General features: G+C 40.8%; 1 protein-coding gene across 4 annotated transcripts in view; it reads left to right on the forward strand.

Annotated features, from left to right (window-relative positions):
* Positions 1-143: 143 nt before the first annotated feature.
* Positions 144-21,179, forward strand: part of PIP5K1B (phosphatidylinositol-4-phosphate 5-kinase type 1 beta) — a 95,349-nt gene continuing 74,313 nt past the window's right edge. For 2 of the 4 annotated variants that reach the window (XM_072360273.1, XM_072360276.1), the window contains exon 1: positions 144-281. The gene's annotated coding sequence lies outside the window, so the exon portion shown is untranslated. Of the gene's footprint in view, positions 282-320; positions 343-3,056; positions 3,273-21,179 lie in introns of those variants that run through there. The other 2 variants (XM_072360274.1, XM_072360275.1) reach the window with 2 other exon arrangements.

A 21,179-nucleotide genomic window follows, 5' to 3' on the forward strand; every position in this document is an offset into this window, starting at 1 on the left:
GCGCGCCTCCCGCAGCAAGGCAACGCGGCACCACCAAGCCCCGCCAGTCCCCCAGGCCGCTCCCGCAGCTGCAGCTCGACAGGGGCGTGACGGGGCGTGGCGGAGCGGGGTGGGGTTGGGTGGGGAGGAGACACCGCCCGCCCCCGCCGCGCACCGGGTGGCCCACGCCGCCCCGGCCCGGCGGCGAGCGGGCGGGAAAAGCCGGCCCGCAGGCGGGGCTTGGGCCTCGTCCCGCCGTGCTGCCCCGCGCTGCCGCACGCCGCTACACACTGGAGCTGGAGGTGAGGGGGTCGAGCGGCGGTAGCGGCTGTGCCGGGCTGAGCGCGGGGCTGCGCAGCGGAGGTAGCTGGCGGGTGAGGCCTGGCAGGCTGGCCGGGTGGGAGGCGTGCGTCTGTGAGAGCGCGGGGCGGCCGCGGGTTCTTTCCCCCGAAGGAGGGGGTCTCGTCGCGGGGGATGAGACGCGCGCTGCCTCGGATTTTTGTTTGTTTCTGTTTTGTTTTTTAATTTTAGGGCTTTTTTTTGCTCATTTTGTTTTGTGGCGGGTAAGGCAGCCCCGAGCGGCGCGGGGCGGGGGCTGCGGGCTGCGGACTGCCGGTTGGGGCGGCCCCGGCGGGCGGCAGCGCTGCTCGGCTTCGGCTCCTGGCGCTGAATTCACCTGTCTGTCTGTTTGTGTGTTGATTTCTGTCTGCGGAGGCGGGAGGTAGGCTGACACGAACTCCCCAAGTTTCACATATTGGGGAACTGTAGCTTTTATTTAAAACAACAAACGAAAATCCCAAAACAAACAAAAAGCGAAGGAAAGAAAAACGGGGCGCAGACAGAGCGGCGAGAGCTAGATCGGTGGCACGCCTCAGGCACCGTATTTTCCCGGATTAAACTCTGCGCTGCGGCTAAGTGAGATTATTCACGTGCTGCAAAATAAGCCTCAGGGCTGCCTCGCTTCGAGCCGCCGAGCGGTCCTGCGTTGTGTTAGGGTGGACTGAGACGCTTCTGTTCAAGATGCTCGTTTTCCTGTATCGTGCCCAGCAGCGGAAAGCTCTCTAGATGGTCAGCTCACCTTTTGGAACCGCAAGGTGGCTCTCCTAAAATGGCAGTGTTTCCAGTGCCCTGCTTAGATGGTCGGGGCATTTTTTTTTTTCTCCTTTTTAGTGGTACTTCTTTACAACTGCGCTGTGGGGAGCGCTGTGCTGTAGGAGAACTCTTTGCAGGTGTTGTGTTAGCTCTCCCAAAGGAAATGCAGATAGACTTGTTTCGTGTTGCTTCTGAAAGGATATTGCTTCAGGTGAAGGAACAGTTCTTCTGGTTTGATAGAGAATTATGTATTTATGTAAATGCTTTGAGCTGTCATTTGGATAATGTGAGGCGGAGGAGGGCTCAGATGAAAAGGAAAAACACAAACTCTGCTTAAAGTGAGCCTTCTATGAGGAGTGCTGGCAGTCTGGGAGTTAGAGAATGTTTACAGTGGCACCCATATATGTATATATATATATATGTGTGTGTGTATATTTTAAAGTCTCCATGTAAATTCATAGGATGTTAATCCCATGGCTTATTATGGCTGAGGTGCTTTTTAATAAAGTTATTTAAATAGTCTCTAAATTTTTTTTGATCTTCAAAGCAGAGGGTACGTAGTCCTGTGCATGCCTGTTACAGTTGCTATGCAGACTCTCCCTGCGCTTAGAAAAATATTTTTTAATTTGTAACATCACCTTTTTCTGCTCAGTTTCTCCCATCCTTCATGTTTTTTTGTTTTTGCCTCTTGGGCATCTCAAAATTGTTTCACAAAATAACTGAACACAGATACTCGCATCTGTTTTGTTTTTCAAGGTCAGTTTCTAATAATTGGTGTATCTAACAAAACATAAAACCCGCACGTCTAAATGTTTTTCCCTGGTCTTCTTATTTAATGCACTTAATCTCTCTTTCCTGGATTCTTCCCTTCCCCCACTTAGATAAAGCACAGAGTGGAAAATTGTGTTCTAAGTTTAGGAATTGATCCTGGAACCGTTTAAACTGTGGGGGTTTCCTTCCCTGGGTTCAGCTGCTGCTAGTGTAGGGCTGTGTATAATCCTCGGTCACATACTCAGGTCTTCCTGGTACCTGAGAACGGAGCCACAGTGCTTGAAAATAACCATTTGTTGTCCTTGTTTGCTGTAACAGTGTTTGTGTGCTTTTGGAGTGGTCTTGGTTGTTTTTCCTTTCTGTTTATTATCGAGTCTCTAGGCAGCGGAGGAATTTTTTTGTACTTCTGGCATCAGCAGAATAGGCTAGAAACTATAAAAATGCTTTCTTTGCAGCTTGCGTAATGTAGTCCAGGTAGTGCTAGAAATGTGCTCACTGATTCTTGTAGCTTCGTGTGTGCAGCGTTTGCTCAGTATGTTTACCATCTGTGTAACCAAGGCATGACAAGTGTTTTGGCATTGTCAGCTGCTACAGGGCAGAAGCTGGCAACAGCCTTTCTGTAGGGCCCAGACCAGTTGCTTGTAAGGTGCTGCCTCCCCTTCATCCCCATTTTATGTTGGATTTTGAGGGGACCTATAAGCAGCACTGTGTCTGCACATGTTTCAGGATCCTGCAGGACATCGTAGTGTGGTGCTACTGAGAACAGTCTTATACTGAGCCTTATACAGTGATTGCAACTGGCTGTCATTGCAAAGTGAGCCTTTGATTATTGCTGGTCATCATGTGGTGCTAAGGTTGAAATTTATACATGGCAAAAGCCAAAAAGCAAACTTCTCAAATTGGGAGAAATGAAATATGCCTATAGAATCACATGCGTGAGTGTTTTGATATGTGTTCAAAACCCCACACTGCTCTGAACAAAGTAGCAGAATTAGCAGGAGTGCAATGAAGGGATATTCTGAAGTCTTAGTGACAATACACAGCAGCAGTTGGGAAGAGGATGTTCAAACCTTCCCTGCCATCTGGCACTAGGTACAGCTCTGTTGCTTATCATCGCTCCGTAGGTGTAATTTGTGCTTGAGTCCCTCTTATACTATACTTGCTTACTGTGGGCCCACACCACTGATACTGTGAATTTTATTTTCCCAAAATAGATCAAGTGTCTGATTTGTCATCGCAGATTCCCGCTGCGGTTATGAGGTCATCCATCTTGTCTTACTCTTCACGTTTGTACTGTCCAGAAAGAGCTTTTACTCCTTCTTTGGGACAAGAAACTTCAAGTCCTCCTTCCGTGAGCTGGAAATCTCGTCTTTTACCTTCCCTCTTCACTCTCCAGCTGTGAACTTAAAAACTTATGATCCTGTTGTGAGGTACAGCACTTACCATTTTACTGTTATCTCTTTCTTGCTGCAAAGCTGTTTTATTTCTGATTGGCGAAGTAGGGGGAAACTGAAGGTGTTGAAGGTGCATTGTATACTTTCACCACTGTCCAGCTGTGCAGTTTTTTTTGGTAATTTAGATGTGTTTTTTGTTTTGTTTTTTTTACAGTTAAGGTAATGGCAAGCTATTACTAATTTGTTCAGTGTGACACAGTTATGATTTCTTCCATAGACAAGAAGGAAGTTACTTGTAAAGCTGCCTGCATGATATTGCATACATGTATAGATGTAGGGCAGTTTTGTCAAGTAATGTGAGTGCTGGATGGTGGCCCTTGTATTAACCACTCATTTTGATTGTTAGCTCTGTCTTTGAGATCTGTCCCTTGTGTGACCACACACCACTACCAGTTCCCTGTGTCTTTCATCCTTTGGTCAGATTTGATGTCATCTGTGTAACTGTGGTATTTGAATTTATGCAGTCAGCAATACACCACTGGAAGTGTCCCTTCTGTGCTGAGGAAAGTCTGCAAACAAGCACAAGTACTAGTCATCCAGCACTGGGTTCCACTTAACTCCTTTTATCTCTGCACTAACATACTGTTTTGTAGTTTTCTGACGAATGAAAATTTAAATTTAAAGGCCTAACTTAATGATTTTTGTATGGAGATGCTATTTTATTATGAGAATTATATTAAGTATAATGAGCACAAATATGAGGATGGTTTGGTTTTTATAAATAGTTAAAAAATGGAATACCATTTAGCTTTGGAAATATTGTTGTACTTTACAAATGTAATTATTTAATCTTGTTTGCAGCTCCACATTCTTTGAACTAGAGGAGACTACTAGTGTTGAAGTTTGAAGCTTGATGAGCAGTAATGGGAAGTTGCCTTCAGCACTAAAGTTGACAGAAAATACTACATCCGTAGTGGCAGTTTTCCACTTTTTTTGTCTGTGGTTGCACGGTGGTTGGTGGGGCTAAGTGGCAATATGGGATTGCTGAACTGATCTGGATTAAGAAAAAGATACTGGTGTGGAGGGAAGTTGTTTTTCAGTTACCTCTTCAGCAGGTGATGTGCTGGTACAGCTATTTGCAGGACTGCACTATGGCACCAAGAGGCTCTGCAGATGGTAATGGGGAGGAGGTTAGCAGATAGAGACTTTTCTGCTTCTGTATTTGAGATTGCTGTCAGCATTCCTACTGAGGAGGGGGAAATATACTTGGTTGCAAGAGGTGCTGTGCACACTACATCTCCAGTCTGGATCGGTCTGGATCTTGCTTTGTGGCCAGAAGCTATAGCTACTGGAACCCCAAGGCTGGTCTGTGTCTGCAGAGGGTAAACGGGACAAATTCTCCTTGGGTTGTTTTCTGTTTAGAGCTTCCTGTTACCTTCTATCTGGGAAAGTCATTTGCTTTATTCTCCTGCCAAGTTTGTTTCTATGAGTTCTTCACTGGGGTACCTGTGCAAGTCAGCTAGATGCCAGTGAAGTGAGAGCTTAATTGCATCAGGGATGTGTTTATTACTCATTTGGCCACAGCACAGCTAGTCCTGGCTGTGGTGGGAGCTTTTGTCCTATGCCACTGTGCTGTGGCTGGGTCCCAGCTCTAGAATGCAGCTTCTGCTTGGATATGTGAACTCATGAGAAGTTTCTTGCTATTAGCCACGACCATGAAAGACAGTGAAAGAGTTCTTGGCTTCTCTACATGCTGCTTTTTCTTTTTTCTCCCAAATGTAAATGTAAAGATGTGGGTGTGTGTTTGTTTGTAGGTAATATGGATTAACTGCATGAGATAGAATGTCTCAAACTGTGTTTTGATAATTAGATGGAGTAGAACCCTTGGAGTTGGAAGGGCCAACTTTTAAAGGCCATCTAATCCCACTCCCCTGCAATGAACAGGGACACCACGGCTAGATCAGGTTGCCCAGCACCTTATCAAGCCTGGCCTTGAAGGTCTCTGGGGATGGGGCATCAACCACATCTTTAGGCAAGCTGTTCCTCACTATTGAAGACTTTTCCCTTGTATCCAACCTGAATCTACTCTCTTTAAGCTTAGAGCCGTTTCTCCTTGTTTTGTCACCACAGTCCCTGCTAGAGTCTGTCCCCTTCTTTCCTGTAGCTCCCCTTCACGTACTGAAAGGCTGCAATTACTGATGATCTTTAGGGCAAGAACAGAGCTGCAAGCTGCATGTCAAACTGTTTAAAAATAGTTTTAAGATTTTGACATACTAAGTATTACTATTGGTCGCTTGAGAGATCGGGAGAACTCTTTGCAGTTGTTTGGTTCACAAGATTTGGGAAATGGGTTTTTGTTGTCTGCTTTCATTTTCCCAGCAAACTCATTTGTTGGTAAACCACTGTAAGCATTCAAGACGCAGAAAAGTGAGTAGCAGCCAAGTTTTAGTTTGGGTAATTAAAAATCCCGTTACAGCCACTGCTGCTGCCAGCCTTTAATAAGAAGATTAATGAAAATAATTATTTGGGCTCATATGTGAGTTTTCATGTTTATATTTGTTTCCTAATTCAAACTGTAAAGGTACAGGGTTTTTGAAACAATTTAGAATTTCACATGCTTTCTGAGATGGCTATGCGCAGAAATCTTCAGTGGATGAATGAGTTAAATGTAAGGATTCTGGGATTCTGACAGTTTCTGCATTGGAAGGTTCTGTGGATATTCTTTGCCTTTGTACCTAATTAGAGGCTTGATTTTAGTGTGTCATGCGTCAGGTGTTTTGCCTGAGAGCAATGCAGTCTTTGTATGAGGCCATGCCCAGATTTACTATGTGTCAGTTTGCACTGTGTAGGTTGTTGATGCTTCCTCCTCAGTAGAACAGCATGTGGTCAGTGGAATTTGGTTTGTCTGACCCTCTTTGATAAAGAAAGACATTTTTTAATGGCTGTAAAAGAACCCCAAACAGTCTCAGGTAGGAACACTGAACTTTATCATAATCAGTAGCATCATCTAAGCTGTGTTGTTTTTCCTTAATCGTTTTCATTGTTTAAAGTTATTTCAGTTTCAGTTCAGAATTCCAGTAAGAGATGTGTGAGGTGTGTCTTGGACATCAGTGTGGCTTTACATGTTGTAGTGTCTTGCATGTTTGAGAGGGCTTGGTTTGACTCTATGGTTTGTCTGAATATTTTTGTCTGTATCATTCTAAGAAGCCATTGCTAAGGCAGTAAATACTTCAGTGGTACATCAAGGAAGCTTTTTTTTCCTCCCAAAGTGTCTGCTGGTCGTATTAGAAAAGGTTTATCTGAGGATGGAGAGGTGAGCGTTTCTCTTTGCAGCTGATGGAGAGATTGCAGTGCAGTCTTTTGGTTGATGATTTTTTGGCTCTTGTTAGAGATGGTCACACCTTTAACCTCTTCATAGTGCAAAGCACAGTCAGCAGATCCATACCTGCAGGTTCCCTTTAGGACCTTCTCTATTTTCCTTTGTGGCATATTTTATGTGAGTCTTTTCAAAGAGTAGAGGGTGTGGTTCTGATTTGTGTTGGTCTCCTACCATACAAATTCTGCTTGTGGAAGTTTCCTACCCAGTCTGCCCAGCTCCTAGTCACCAATATGAAAAGAGATAGGATGGTACTTCTGTGGCTCTGAAGGCACTGTTCATGCTCTGGATGAAAGGTCTGGAAAGAAGAAGGTACGTGTGACTTACTTTTCATGGAGGATCATGCCTTAGGCCACACTTGACAGCCGGGTTCTGACAAGGCTAGTGACTCTCCTTGAGTTTAACTGGGGGAAGTCAGTATGGATAGTTGTGTAAGGTACTGTTGTGAGTGAAGACAGCATACGTAGAAGCCTTTGAGAGACTGGTGCTTTAGTCCTTTATTCACTGCTTAGTTTCATGCATGCTTTGTGGAAAGAAAAGAAAATATTTACATTCAGAGTGGTAGTGGGAGAATCCTGAGGGAGAAGAGAGACATCCCATGAAGTTCAGTCACTTCGTTCAATAGAGAAACAAAGGAAGTATTATAAGGAGGATTTTGGCTAGGAAACAGAAAACCTTTTCATAGGAGTCCCCAGCTTCTGGTTTTGTTTTTAATACAAACATGATGATGTAACAAGCCATCTTATTAAATACTGATACTTGTACATTTTATGTTATTGAGTTTTGTTTACACTGTAATTCCTTTGCCAGCTATTTGTAGATCAGTACAGTAGGACACTGAGGAATTAGCAAATAATATTACTAACATAATCCTAAGCAGCAGAAATAAAAGTAGAAACCCAGGTTGAAATCCTGCTTGTTTCAGGGCTTGTCCTCATGTGCAGAATAGTGTGAAGGTAGTGGGACCGTGGATGACAAAGGATGATTCTCTTTCACGATCACTTTCTCTTGGGTTGTTTTACTTTGCTGAAGTTGTGATGGTGCTCTCTTACTGAGATGTGCCACTGGGACTACTTCAGTCTTCAGTCATGTCAGGTTGGTAATTCACATGTAGAAAGAAGAGATGACATTGTTGAAGGGGTAGTCTGAAATACAGTTTCAAGGTAGAAGAACACATATCATGCAGTGTTACTCTGGGTGTGGAAATATTGAATTCAAGTATGATATTAAAACAAACAATCTTTGAATGAAAACACAAATGCCTGTGTAATTTCAAGGTACCTTTTTGAATTCTGCTGTAATTAGATGAAACAGTAATTTTTAGCAGAAGTCTCACCAATACTGAAACTGACAAGAAAATTTAAAAACTGCCAGATCTTTTCAATTAAAAAAAAAAAAAAATTGTAGTCATTCATGAAGACCACATAAATAGCAATGCAGACAGTAAACTACTGGGGTTAAAAGAAGTAGTTCATAACTGTAACTATCTAGGTTAAGATGGTGCATGTGCAGTTTCTGGTCTGAGATGTACTCCCAAGGATGTTTTGTTTAAACTCTCATGCTCCAGTGTTTGTTAGAAGTTTCAAAGGTCACAGGAGCATCTGATGTGCTACCTCAAAATGTTAACTAAATCTTGAGGTGCTGTAAGATTTCATCTTTGCCGAGTCCCAAGAATTCTGCCTGGGATGACGTGTAATGCAGGCAACTGATTTTGAGCTGTGGAGAAACTCTTTAATCAGTTGTGTATGTTGAATAACAGATATAGTGCACTGTGGTGCTCTCATGCCAAGCAGCTAAGAAGCTTACCAGTGTCCAGCTAAACTGGATATTTTGTAAGGCTGTCCCATGCCTTTGCTTTGGGGCTAACAAGATTGCTTCTCTTCCTTTCATTTATGATGGTATTAGAGAGTGCAAGTCTTTTTGCGTGTTGGCATATACCTAAATACAACTTTTGTTATGTACTTCGTATACATTTACAATGAAGTTTGAAATGTTACTGCACACAGACAGATCCCACCTAGCAGTCTGCCTTATTTGATTCTGCTTATAGCAGACTTATAGCAGACTAGCAGAGCCTGACATTTTGGGCAGTGAAGGAATACTTTGAGTCACATGCAGCCTGTATAGCCTGCAGTGAAGTAGTGTTTTCCTCATTTATTTTTCCTTAACCCAGCTAACTAGATTATAAAGTGAGAACAAGCCTTTCTGTGGTGCTGTGATTAGTTAAGAGCAAGCGTGCAAAGTTTTGGTGTAAAACAAACACATTTCAAACCACATTTTTAGTTACTGGTTCTTATATTAGTTCTTGAACTAGCATAGTTAGCATCAGTGTAAGAAAAGGATTTCAAATTGCTCTTTACAGTTACTAGTTCTTAGTACTGTGGGTCAAATTGAGCTTAATGTCATCTGTTAGCTGAAACAGTCAATTGCCTTTGCCTTTCCAATAGCACTCTGGTAAGTCATTAAGCTAACTACTGCTAATTAATACAGTGGCTTTTTTGCTTTCCTCTGTAACCCTAGTTGTAAAGAGGCGAGGGGTGATTGTAGATGTTTGTCTCACTTTAATTTTAGGTGCCACTGCAGTTACCTTAGAAATACCAATTTTACAGCCAGATAACTTTAGCTTGCAAAACTAAAAAAGGAAATTATCTCTAAATTTTTGTAATGAATGTTAACAGTATTTAGTTACCACGTGAACTGATAGAAATCTTGTTTAGAGAGGAAAGTGAGTTGTGGTTTGCTCTGTCTCTGGAGATTGCAGTTTATAGAATTAGCTGTGTTTCTCTGGTATCTGAAGTCGCATGTAATAAAGCTCAAATATGATGTGCCTAGCATGTTACTGACCTTAGGGTCTGACAAATCTTAGTGTCTGAACTGAGAACTTTAGGGCATGGAAAATGGATCTGGAGATTGATAGCCAAGCTCATTTGAGAGACTGATACTCTGCTTACTTGAGTTTCCCAAGAATAAAAGTGGTATAAAGATCCCAAGAGTGGCTGGGTAATAAAGAATTCATCTTTGAATGCACACAAGGAAAGATGACTGTATTTAAGTGCATTTAAGATCAGGCTGTGAATTCAGTGCAGCCCTGAAGCAGTTGTGCCCTACCTTATATTTTTGTTGCCTTAGTTTATTTACATGTGATTTAAAGAAAAGAATTTTGTTAACAGCTGCTTGACGTTATGTGGAGGTCAATCATTAACTAGTAAGCAGGCATGAACATCTGTACAATTAAGTGCAGTCACCTTTAGCACCCTCCTTGACTCCTCTCAGCATGCACACATTATGGACTGTATCCTTCTTAGAGGTGCTCTTTACATCTTAACGCTTTAATCAGAGCTCCAAATCAGTATGAGGTGACAATCTGTGAGCTCGTGATGTTGAATCCTAACCAAGAACCTTTAGTGCCATCTGTGTTTAAGTCCCTTGTGTTAGTTTACTGTACAGCCTTCTCACCAGCAGTTGTCCCTGAGTCGGGCAGGTGCTGAGATGGTGGGCCACGAGTCTGCATGTTTGATCACACAAGTCAAGGCCATGTTGGAGAAAGGTCTGTGCAGAGACTGAAACAGGTCACCTGCCCAGTCAGAGCTTCTCCATGTGTGCCTGCATTTCTTTTCTGAGTGCAAGAGATGTTCAGGCCTTGCAGCAGTCTAGGCTGCAGTCTCTGTCAGAATTGTGGCATAGCACCACATGTGTTTGTGCTCAGACCTACTGACAGACATCAGCGCTGTGCTGGTGCAAATGGAGAAATGCAGAAGGATGTGCCTCTGAGATATGTGCCACATATCACCATAATTACCATAAAGATTTACTGCACGTACATCTCCTCCAACTGACTTGTTTGGAGGTCTGTCTTGTCTCCGTGGTCACAGTATGGTGTTACCCAGTGAAGTGTTTCATTCTACTCATGACAGGTTTATGTTTCAGTAATAAAAAGTTCATTTTGTGGGGGTGTGGGGGGGGAGGGAATGGCTAATGAACAGGCTTTTATCAAATTAAGACATTACCTGGGAACTGTAGTAGTAAAGCAAGCTTCAGTACATCCATGTGCTGGAAGCTAAGTTGCTTAACTTCTCTGCTTGGTGGGGGGGGGGGAAAGCACATATATTGCCGTGTCATATTCCAGCCTTGCTTATATAATTGTCTTTCCAAGGAGTGATGATGCAGACTGATCTATTTTTATTCTTTCTGTACCCGGAGGCACACCTCCCTAGAGCAAATCACCATAGTGGTTTATTTCAGAATCTCAAACCACAGTAATTATGATAAAATCTCTTTAAAACTGTTTTGTGTTGTTTCATGCATGACATGACTCTTGCTGGAGTTGGTTCTGACAATAACATCAAGCAACTCATAGGCATTTGCAAAACTCAGGAGAGTTTTCCCTTGGCTGTGGTGGGCTCCAGAAGGTGCTTCAGTTTAATACCAGAGTGTTTAGTTTAATATTATCTGTTCTATTCATATGTTGTACATGGAGATATTACAGCACTTTGGTTTAAGATTAGTCGATGCAACTGACACGTTATCTGAAATTCCTTTGATGTTCTTTATTTTTGTCTATGGAAGCTTGATTGCTTTAATGTCCAGTCTTTATCTTTTTCATTTCAAGTAAAGGCCCTATTTAATGTAGAATATCAGGATAGCATCACTAGCTGTAGCAAAGGTGAACATACATGTGTACATTTCCAAAATCATAGAATCATAGAACTGCAAGGTTGGAAAGGACCTACATGATCCATCTAGTCCAACCATCCTCCCTTTACCATACCTACAGTAAAACCACAATATAAATAAATATAAATAAAACCAAAATATTTAAACATGTCATGGTTTTGTGCTGTCAATATTCTACATCATGACATCATGTGCGGTATGAATCCTTAACTGAGGGTACAAATGGGTTAAACAGTTTACCACTGGTAACGCCCGATCTTGTCTGATCTTGGAAGCTAAGCAGGGTCGGGCCTGGTTAGTACTTGGATGGGAGACCTCTTGGGATTACCGGGTGCTGTAGGCTTAAACAGTTTACCACTATTTGTACCCTCAGTTAAGGATTCATACCGCACATGATGTCATGATGTAGAATATTGACAGCACAAAACCATGACAAACAGGAGCTGAAGATGCCAGTAACAGTTTCATCTGCCTTCAGCTGAAACTAAGTGCTTAATAACAGACTGTGGTGGGAAGTTGTTTGTAAGTCAACTTCTTTTTATTTTTTATTTTTTTAAACTTTTGTCACAAGATGATGTCAGTAAAAGAATTTTAGCTCTTGTTTGCAAAATCTGCAGGGGATGAAAAAGTGCGTGTGAGGGATACACACACATCTCCTTTTCTTGAATTGGAGGAGTGAAAGTAGAGTGAAAACAAAAGACAACAGGCTATTTCTTTTGGCTGTTACTGAGCAACGTCTTTAACTTGACATTGTGGACCAAACAACAGGGACAGTGTTTTCTCTCAGGTTTTTAACTTGCTTATTGAAATAGGAGTGCTTTTCTAAGTGTTGGCAACATTGCATTATGGTGACAAAGCATCACTACTAGAAACAGAAATGTTTTAGTGATATATTTGATTTGCCGTGATTTTTAGGTGGATGTAATGATGTGTATCTACAAAGTGAGAATGGTAGTATGGTGGTAATGTGGCAGTGGAAGGGAGAGGAATCCAATTCTTTCATGTTTTTCTTGTAACTTCTATTGGGTTTAAGATCCAACTGGTAAAATAAGTGATACAGGATACGGAGAACAGGAAAGGGTAACATTTTAGGATCATAGCTGCTGTCTACATGACCTATCCTGTTGAGCTTGTCACAATACTGCAGGAGAGCAACTAGGGTACTCATTGTTGCCTAACTGTGCATGGTAAGAAAATGCCAGCTGCAAACCTGCTTCTGCTGTGGGTTCTCCAGCAAAATCCAGCGTAGTTAAATTTGTTGTTGTGAAGCATCTGTCCTTATTAGTGGATCCTGACGATGTATTTCATGCCATGTATTCAATTAAGTGTCTTTTTGTTTGTCATTATAAAATATAGTGTTTTATGGTATTTGTTTTGTTGACCCATGGGGTCTGAGAATCAGACTTGGCAATGGCTGAATAATTAGCTGCACCAGCAGTGGTGCTGGGAAGTTTTGAGGTCATTTTTGGTTCCTCCATCTGTTCATTTACATGATGTTCAAGAGTACTGGGCTCTCTGCAGCACTGCAGATACTGCAGTGAATTGAACCCTCAGAGAGAACTATCTTTTCAGAAGATGGTTACAATGGTTAGGGTAAGGGTAGAGGGAGAAAAGTAATACCTTTTGTTGCAGTTTAAACTTTGCTGTGCTATGTGATGACAAATAACAAGGAGATGACAAGTAGCAGAAGCTAACTTGGAAGTAGTGTTACTCCAGCTTGCCTAGAAATGGCACACCTGAGATTACTGCAGCTCCACTGCACTGAGTTCTGCTGAATTATTGCAAAATGTGATTAATATGGTTTTCTTCATAAGTCCATGTACAGAGACGAACTATCCTCAGACACCTAGATTTCAGTGGGAAAAATTCCTGTTGCTGCTCAGCCAGAATAGGATTGGTTAGAACGTGGTCTGTTAATGTGTTTGGCACTGTAGCTCCTGTGCCTATTATTGATAATGTCCTAGTTTGCTAGTATAAAGGATCCTTCTCTAGGTAATGAGAATCTTTCACCTGGTCAAAGGAGACAGGATTATTTCCTTATGAAAAGATTCTCCATATTTGTTTGAAAGCGGACCAGATTTTTTTTTCTTTTTGTGCAGCAGTGCAGCCTAAGAATGCCAAAAATAGCAAGTCCAACTGAACAAGGGGTTGTACAAAGACTGCACAAAATCATTTGTCTGGTTATTTGCTATGATAAAAAATAGGGAATTAAAAGCCACGGGTCACTTTCACTGAGTAGTAATGTTGTCTTGCAGTGCCACACAATAAAATCGTAGGTGATTTTAAATACTGTGTAAAACTAATATTAATTTATTTTGTATGGAAAGCCGCAATACCTGTTAGTGAATTACAGGTTCTTCTTCCAAAGCCCTAATTTATGATTCAGATTATTCATGTGATGTTTTTATAAATACAGTCAAATATTTTCTTTGATAGTCCTTGTATTTCAGATATCATAAGAACATGTTCATATATTTGTTATATAATGACAGATGTATTTTTACTGACAAATCATTATCTTAGTATAAAAGTTAGATGTGAATAAATTTCTTCTGCTTCTGTGTTTTGATGTTACATTTTATAGAGGGTATTGTGCAGTTTATCACTGCCTATTAGTGACAAAATATATGTACAGCATACATATATATATAATGTCTTTATAGTAAGACATAGAATTATAGAAGATGAAATATATAATGTAGGCAGTATAAAAAAATACATATATAAACCTTTATTACGTATGTATATAAAAACAATGCAGACATGTGAAAATGTTCTTCAGCTTACTTCTAAAGTTTCTTTCTGGAGTCAGGTGGGATTTATGCTATGCATGTTCCCTTTCAGCCCAATATGTCTGCATATGGTTTAAATAAAGGTTTCTGCAGGGATGAAAAGAATATATTTTTCTTTGCTTTCAAGTCTGCTTGAAGTAAAGTTGAAGTCAAGATGGTTTCTAGTAAAAGTGGATGTGATGGTAAGCTTGCTGATACTTATGGCATAGCTTTTTTGATCTTAAATTGTGTTATGGTGGGGAATTATACTTAAAAGGAAGTCATTTCGAGCCAGATTTTCTTTCAAACTACAAGAATTTTTAAACAGGTTCCCCCCCCCCCCAAATCTGTACTGAGATGCCATAAGAATTTGAACACGTCTTGTGTGATTCAAGTTTTGACAGTAGACACTTAATTGGTTATTAGGCTGTGGGTGTCATCATCCATTGGGGTGATTCCTTCTTGCTCCTGATCCTACTGCTATAAGAAAATATAGAGGATGTTTTCTAAAGTGCGTAAGACCTCCCTGAAGCTGTAACAGGAGTGTTTTCAAGTTGGAAGCTGTGTGTGTTTCTTGTGCGATTCAGACTGGCATTGAAAATTACTCTTTCAGGTCATCTTCTTGAAGCATCTAAATAGAGCTTTACCTTACTGTTATGAAACCACTAAGCATCCCCTTTTGAGATGTTCATAGCTATCATCAAAGTGGGCAAAACTGTACCCTAGGTGTTTGCCAGAATTGCTACTTGAGCCTTGAGTTGCATGGCCCATGGGGTTCATCTTGGGGAAAGAAGAATTAAGAAGGAAAGTTTTTCCCTGTTAGCCTGCTGTCCTAGTGTAAACTGTAGAGAAAGAATAGCGTGTGCCATTACAACATTTGCAAATGTGCATAATTGTGCTTCCTGCTACCCTTAGTCAGTGTCCAGTGGAATCGCTAGAAGCCAAAACTAATAACGTGTTTCCTGCTCACATTTGATGAAAATTTGTTTTGTACAATGGAAGGGGAAAGGTTAAAGCCTGTCAGGGAGTTCAGTCTCTTGTCTCTTTTCTGGGCGTAGAAGGGGAACAAGGCATTTAACGTCCTGCATCAAGTGTGTGATGCTTTACAATCCACAACTGTTCTGAAGTGATTCATAAATAGAAGTGTGGATACTTGGTGGGCAAGTGGTGTTGCTTGCCCCTCTCTCACCTACCAGGCAAGGAGTCTATTGCCAGATCTCTGTGAAAGTAATGTCTACTACGTAATGGTGAAGAACATAATAACTCTCTGCAACTGAGAATTTTCTCTATCAAAGCATTATTTTTCAACATTATCATTGCCATTACATATGCGTTTTTGCCAGCAATGAACAAGAGCCTGCACTAGTGGAGGTGACCTGCTGTCACCACTGCTGAAACACTGTCATGGCCCCCACCTCACCATGCTCACATCCACTGTTTGGTCTCCACAAACATTCAGTAAACATCAGTGAAGGTAAATGGCTGTCATTTTTTCCACACAGTGCCACACCTTTGCTCCATACACACTCCATGTCAGACACCATTGTGTCAGAGTGCCCCTCTGCTGCCATCTGTCACACAGCAACAACATGTAGTGGAATATTGGTGGGAAGGTTCAGCCTCTACTGCCATGCCACCAACATCCATCTCTGACATTGTGGGCCACCATCTTAAAATAGGTGACGTTGCGTATGGAGCAGCCCTCGCACATGGGCAAATGGTGCTGTATTTGATTTGTGAATTGTATTGCAGAGTTGAAATCCAGTAGTTTATCCTTGCTGTCTACTGTCTAAGTTGGACTGTGGGCTAGTTTAATGAGAAACTGAAGCAGATTGCAAGACTGAACGGCTGCCTAGAATTAACAAGCTGGTTTATTTTCAGTAGGGTCCGCTTTCTTCTCACTTCTCTTAAAATGAGCCTTCTCCCTCCCTTTCCAATCTCTGATGCAGACAGGCTGCAATACAAAGTTAGGAAAAAGAGATTCTTGTGCCTGCAGTGTTTGGGGAAGCATGTGCAACTCCTGTAATCACTGAAATAAGTCCTCATAAAGCTGTCCAAGTACACAGTGTTTTTGTACAGTACTGTCAGGAACTGAGCTGCTTTTGTCATTGTCAGTATGCTTTCTGCATGCTTATTGCTGTCCTGTGTTGGGGTGGGAGGAGGGGAAGTAGCACAGGTTAGTCTTGTCTGGACCCATGGTGTATTGCGGATGGAATGTAAGTGCCACTGTATGGTTGTAACATAAAAATGCCAGTTAAAACAGTGCTCCTTAACAACAGGACTTTGCTTCTGGGTATGTGCTACAAGTAACATCAAATAATACTCGAGTAGCTAGAAATCATTTTAAAGATGTTTTCATACTGAGGTAGCTCCAGATTTCCTTTTGATAGTGTTTCCTTAAACATTATCTCCTTTTACCTTGTGTAGTTTTACTTTTTCCAGCTGATTCATAGGAAATGAACTGACTGTAGTATGATGTGCACTACTGGTAACTCATGCAAATTGTATCACGTTAGAGAGTTCTGGCACTGGGACATTGAAGAGCAGGGGGAGTATCAGTTTGAGGGTGGGTGAATGAGGAGAGCTTCCATTTTCCAGTCTGTTGCAGGTCCACATGTTTCTCAGGCTGTGCTGCCCTGTAGCAGAGAGCTTCCCTAAGTCACTTGCCTGCTCTTTACCCACCAAGGTGATCTTGATTCAAGAACCTAATTTTCCTGTCCCCTGTTTTTCTTCAGATTTTCCTGTCTCCTGAGGTCTGTGTAGTATATTAGCTGGGGTGACATTTACAGAAGTCTCTGTAACCTGGCTCCTGTGTTAGATGTGAAGTGTGTTGGACCCCAATCTCCTAAACTGGGATGAGAATGGTGCTGCTGTATGTATGAGAACATAAATGCTAGTGCTGCTTACATATACATATATGTAAGACAAAAGTAACCTTTACAAACAATAAAGAGGTCCAAATTTTGATAGACTAGGAAACACTGAAGTTATCCTACTTTATTATGTTCATAATAACTAGGGAAATGAAATTGAGGTATGTGTTTATCAGCAAAGCAGTGAACTATGGAGAAGAAAAAAAGCCTGTGGAAGGAAGTTCACAATTTTAGACTCAACATATTTCTTTTCTTTTAATGGGCATCCAGATAAAATGTAAATACTTCTGTTCCAGACAGTCTGTATCTAGCTACCATGTGGTATTCTGAAAGTGCTTTTTGTTGTATAGAAAATTCAGACACTACTTTTTTTTTCCTGTGTGTTTCTGATTTAGGCCTACTTCTCACAGCATACTTTTTGTGAATGTAAGCTTTTTTTTGTGCCATAAACTTGCTGTAACTATCATTCTTTCCTGTCTGGAGTAAAATTTTCAGGTGAATGTTTTGTAGCAGCTCATTCTGTGTTCTAAATTAATCTTCAGATCATGCTTCTATCTAGCAAGTAGTTGAAGACCTGTTCCAAGTGACGCATGGTTTCTTTGACATCGCTATGTTTAAATAAAATCAAATTTTATTCAAATAAATAAATAGGCATGTACTGAACGCACAAAGTCAAACATATGTCAGAAACAAGGATGTCATTTAAGTAGCGTAAGATTCTTAAGTACCTATCTCGCTGCTTTGGGTTAATTTTAAGTTCATGACTGTTACAGGATTCTTTTAAATGGGAAATTAGATATGTTGTGCCCTGCATATGTTGCATGATTTTTCCACCTAGAAAGAATAATATGCATTAGAGCTTCAATGGGCCATTAGCATTTAATATAAACGAACAAATAAAACCTTTTCTGCAGTCTCCCCTCATAAACTCCATAATGTGAAAGCTGTGTTTCTCTCTGTATTGCTGCTCTCATCTTGCAGCATTGTGGCTAATATGTAGTTTCATTTTTGGAAGTGAGGAGTTAGGAAAGTGCCAGCAGTGTCATGATACGTTTCAGTAACGTAAATCAGGATGTCGGAGAACCTGCACTTCCACAATCAGACGGTTCTTGGATGTCTGACTGAAATACAGAATCTCTTCCCATTGGAAGTGGATGTGTCTTAGCTGAAGATGTGAGTGTTGATGAACCAGTGTATGAGTGTTAAAGGGAAATTTCACTTCTAAGGCTGTCTTTATGCACAGCACTTAAAAAAGCATTCTAATAGTTTTATGTTGGACAGCTTGGAACTGTGGACTTCAAGGAGAGGGCAGGCTTCTTCTTATTGACTTAGGACTGGTCGTGCACTTCCTGTTCTGTGTGGATACTTAACCTTGTTCCTAATTTATGAATATTGTCCAGAAAAGCATTTCAAAGGAGTGAGTGTGGACAGCTCATCATTCACATAGTCAGTTTTGGCAATATCATCTCACCTTTACAGATATTACAGGCCTCTGGACATAACACTGAGTGGTGCCAAGTGATAGGGTGGAACTATATTGGGACAGTGTGCAGTGACAAAGTTGAGTGTGGGAATGTAGCAGTGAAGCTTGCTGATACTGTAGTGTCTTGTCAAAATCATTTCATGAGCTGCAAAGGCAATTCTTTGGATCCTATTTGGATCCTATTTGGATCCTATTTGGATCCTATTTGGATCCTATTTGGATCCTATTTGGATCCTATTTGGATCCTATTTGGATCCTATTTGGATCCTATTTGGATCCTATTTGGATCCTATTTGGATCCTATTTGGATCCTATTTGGATCCTATTTGGATCCTATTTGGATCCTATTTGGATCCTATTTGGATCCTATTTGGATCCTATTTGGATCCTATTTGGATCCTATTTGGATCAATGCATTCCTCAAAAAGCATGCTCAGAGTGTATACATGGGCTATCTTCATGTTTAAAAAATTAATGAATTTCATTTGACACGGAGTGTTGGGGCTGGGGAGAGAATTGTGCTAGATTTTTCCCTTATAATTAAATGCACGTTTCCCTGATAATAGTTGTCAAAACTAGCTGCAAAATGTAAAAGGAACATATTTTGGACTATTCTGGGAGCATTATTACCATTTAGTTGTGGAATAGGAGGACTGCTGTTCTGAGAGTAGATAGTACCATTCAGAACAGCAATTGTCTAGTGATAGTGTGGCTCAGTTGAAAAGACAAGATGATGTTTCCTTTTCAAAACCTGCACCACTCTGAAAAAATGCTTTTAAAAATTTTAGTGAATATGTGAAGTCATAAGTCTGACGTAGCTGGAAATTATGTCATTATATCCTAGATGAGGCATGATGAGGAAGAGGCCTCAAGCACTGAATGCCTAATGCAGTACTTTCTTTGGGCCTTGCAAAAGAACAGAGTTACTGCAGTCTGTGCAAAAATAAAGAGGTGAGCTCCTTCTGCACCTACAAACCATAGAATTGCAGGGGTTGCAAGGGACCTCTGGAGGTTATCCACCCTTCTCTAAAGCGGGTTCCCTACAGTAGTTTGCACTGGAAAGCATCCAGGTGGGTTCTGAATATCTCCAGAAAAGGAGATTTCACAGCATCTCTGGACAGCTTGTTTCTATGCTCTGTCATCCTCAGTTTTCTCATACTTATATGAACTTCTTGTGAAACCAGTGCAGAAATATCCATGTAGGAAAACTAGGTGTTGCAGTTAAGGAAAACGTGACTGTGAGATGCAAATGCAGGTAAATCATAATGGTGATATCCTGTGTTTTTCTCTCAGCGCCTGTAGTTAAACATGGATGTGACTTATAAGAAGGAGAATACTTTGCAAACGGACTTTCCATTCTCTGCTCTCTTTAATCGTTGATCTGTTTTGCAAAATATAATGACAAAGCTGGGAAGTATTGGTAATGGTTGGACTAGATGATCTTCTAGGTCTTTTCCAGCCTTGATAATTCTGTGATTCCGTGAAAGGAAAAGAAAGGGTACATAAGGTAAACGTTCTCTTATTTAAGAAAAAAAACAAAAAGACAAACATTTTGCAAAAGTAATTTCAGTCATTTGAGTCTTCTCTGGTTAATTGCCATCGTACATCACCTCCTTGCATGGCTATCTCTGGTCTCTGGTGTGAGATAGGAAAAGCATATGAAGCAGGTTATGTTCAATTCGCAACTACAGTGTAACAGAAATTTTGCAAAATAAATGTTCAAGCACATCAGGTTCACATCTTGCACCTTTGGCTGCTTCCTTCAGCTCAGAGGTTCCTTTTTTAAACCATTGAATTATCCTGCACAGAGAATATAGAAGTGAAAACTCCTTTCTGCATGTAGATTTTGCTTTCTGCTATAGCATATTCTGTACCTTGACTTACAGTTCCATGTGTTTTACATAGCAAAAGATCATTTGGAAGGCCACGTATGGATGGAAAATGTTATAAAACGTGCTTTACCAGCATCTTCTAGTAGATACATATTTGTAATAACTGCAGGAGGATGTTTCCCTGTATTGATAGAGTATGTACTGTAAAAAACAGCAATGTTTTATGTTTTACTGAATTATTGCATACATTTCTTTCTTTTAAAAAGTGCCACAGCTGATTATTACCTTAGAGAACTGAAGTACTTCTTATTTTTACTTTTCTCTGATTGTCTTGCACTAGAATGCTTTGTTCTAATTGCTTTTTGTCATAGCCAAAATTGTACACATAAAATACATCAGTAATAGTTCAGATCGATCTATCTGCAAATAATTGCTCTGTAATTATTTCTCACTGAGGTGCTTGGAACTTTGCAGTGGCTCACATTACATATACATAAAAGTATTATTGTTAATTAAAAAAATGACAGCACAGGAGGGTAAGTGGCTGTCTTCAAGGCAGTAGAACTCAGGTGCTTACTGAAAGAAGATGTGGAGGCTTGCTAACTTGAAGAGGTGAGAAGCATCGATTTAAAAACTTCTACATACCTCACTTGAAAAGGTAGAATTCTTACTTTCTCTAATTTGGCTGTTTGAAATTAGAGGCATTAAAAAAAAAAAATAAAAACAACAAAAAAAAGCATGAACTCTTACCTTCCGTGAGCTGTAATGAAAAATTCTGCCCAAGGGTCTGCGAGCATGATCCCACGCACCGATGTGCACTCGTAAGGGGCATACACATCATATCTTACATGTGTGAGGATATCTCCACCAGCTACGTGTTGGAACTAACTAGTAGAGGAGAATGTTTGTGCATGTGTAATCTTTTCTTTGCTAG

Source organism: Excalfactoria chinensis, chromosome Z, assembly GCF_039878825.1.
Source record: "Excalfactoria chinensis isolate bCotChi1 chromosome Z, bCotChi1.hap2, whole genome shotgun sequence".
Classification (NCBI taxonomy): Eukaryota; Metazoa; Chordata; class Aves; order Galliformes; family Phasianidae; genus Excalfactoria; species Excalfactoria chinensis.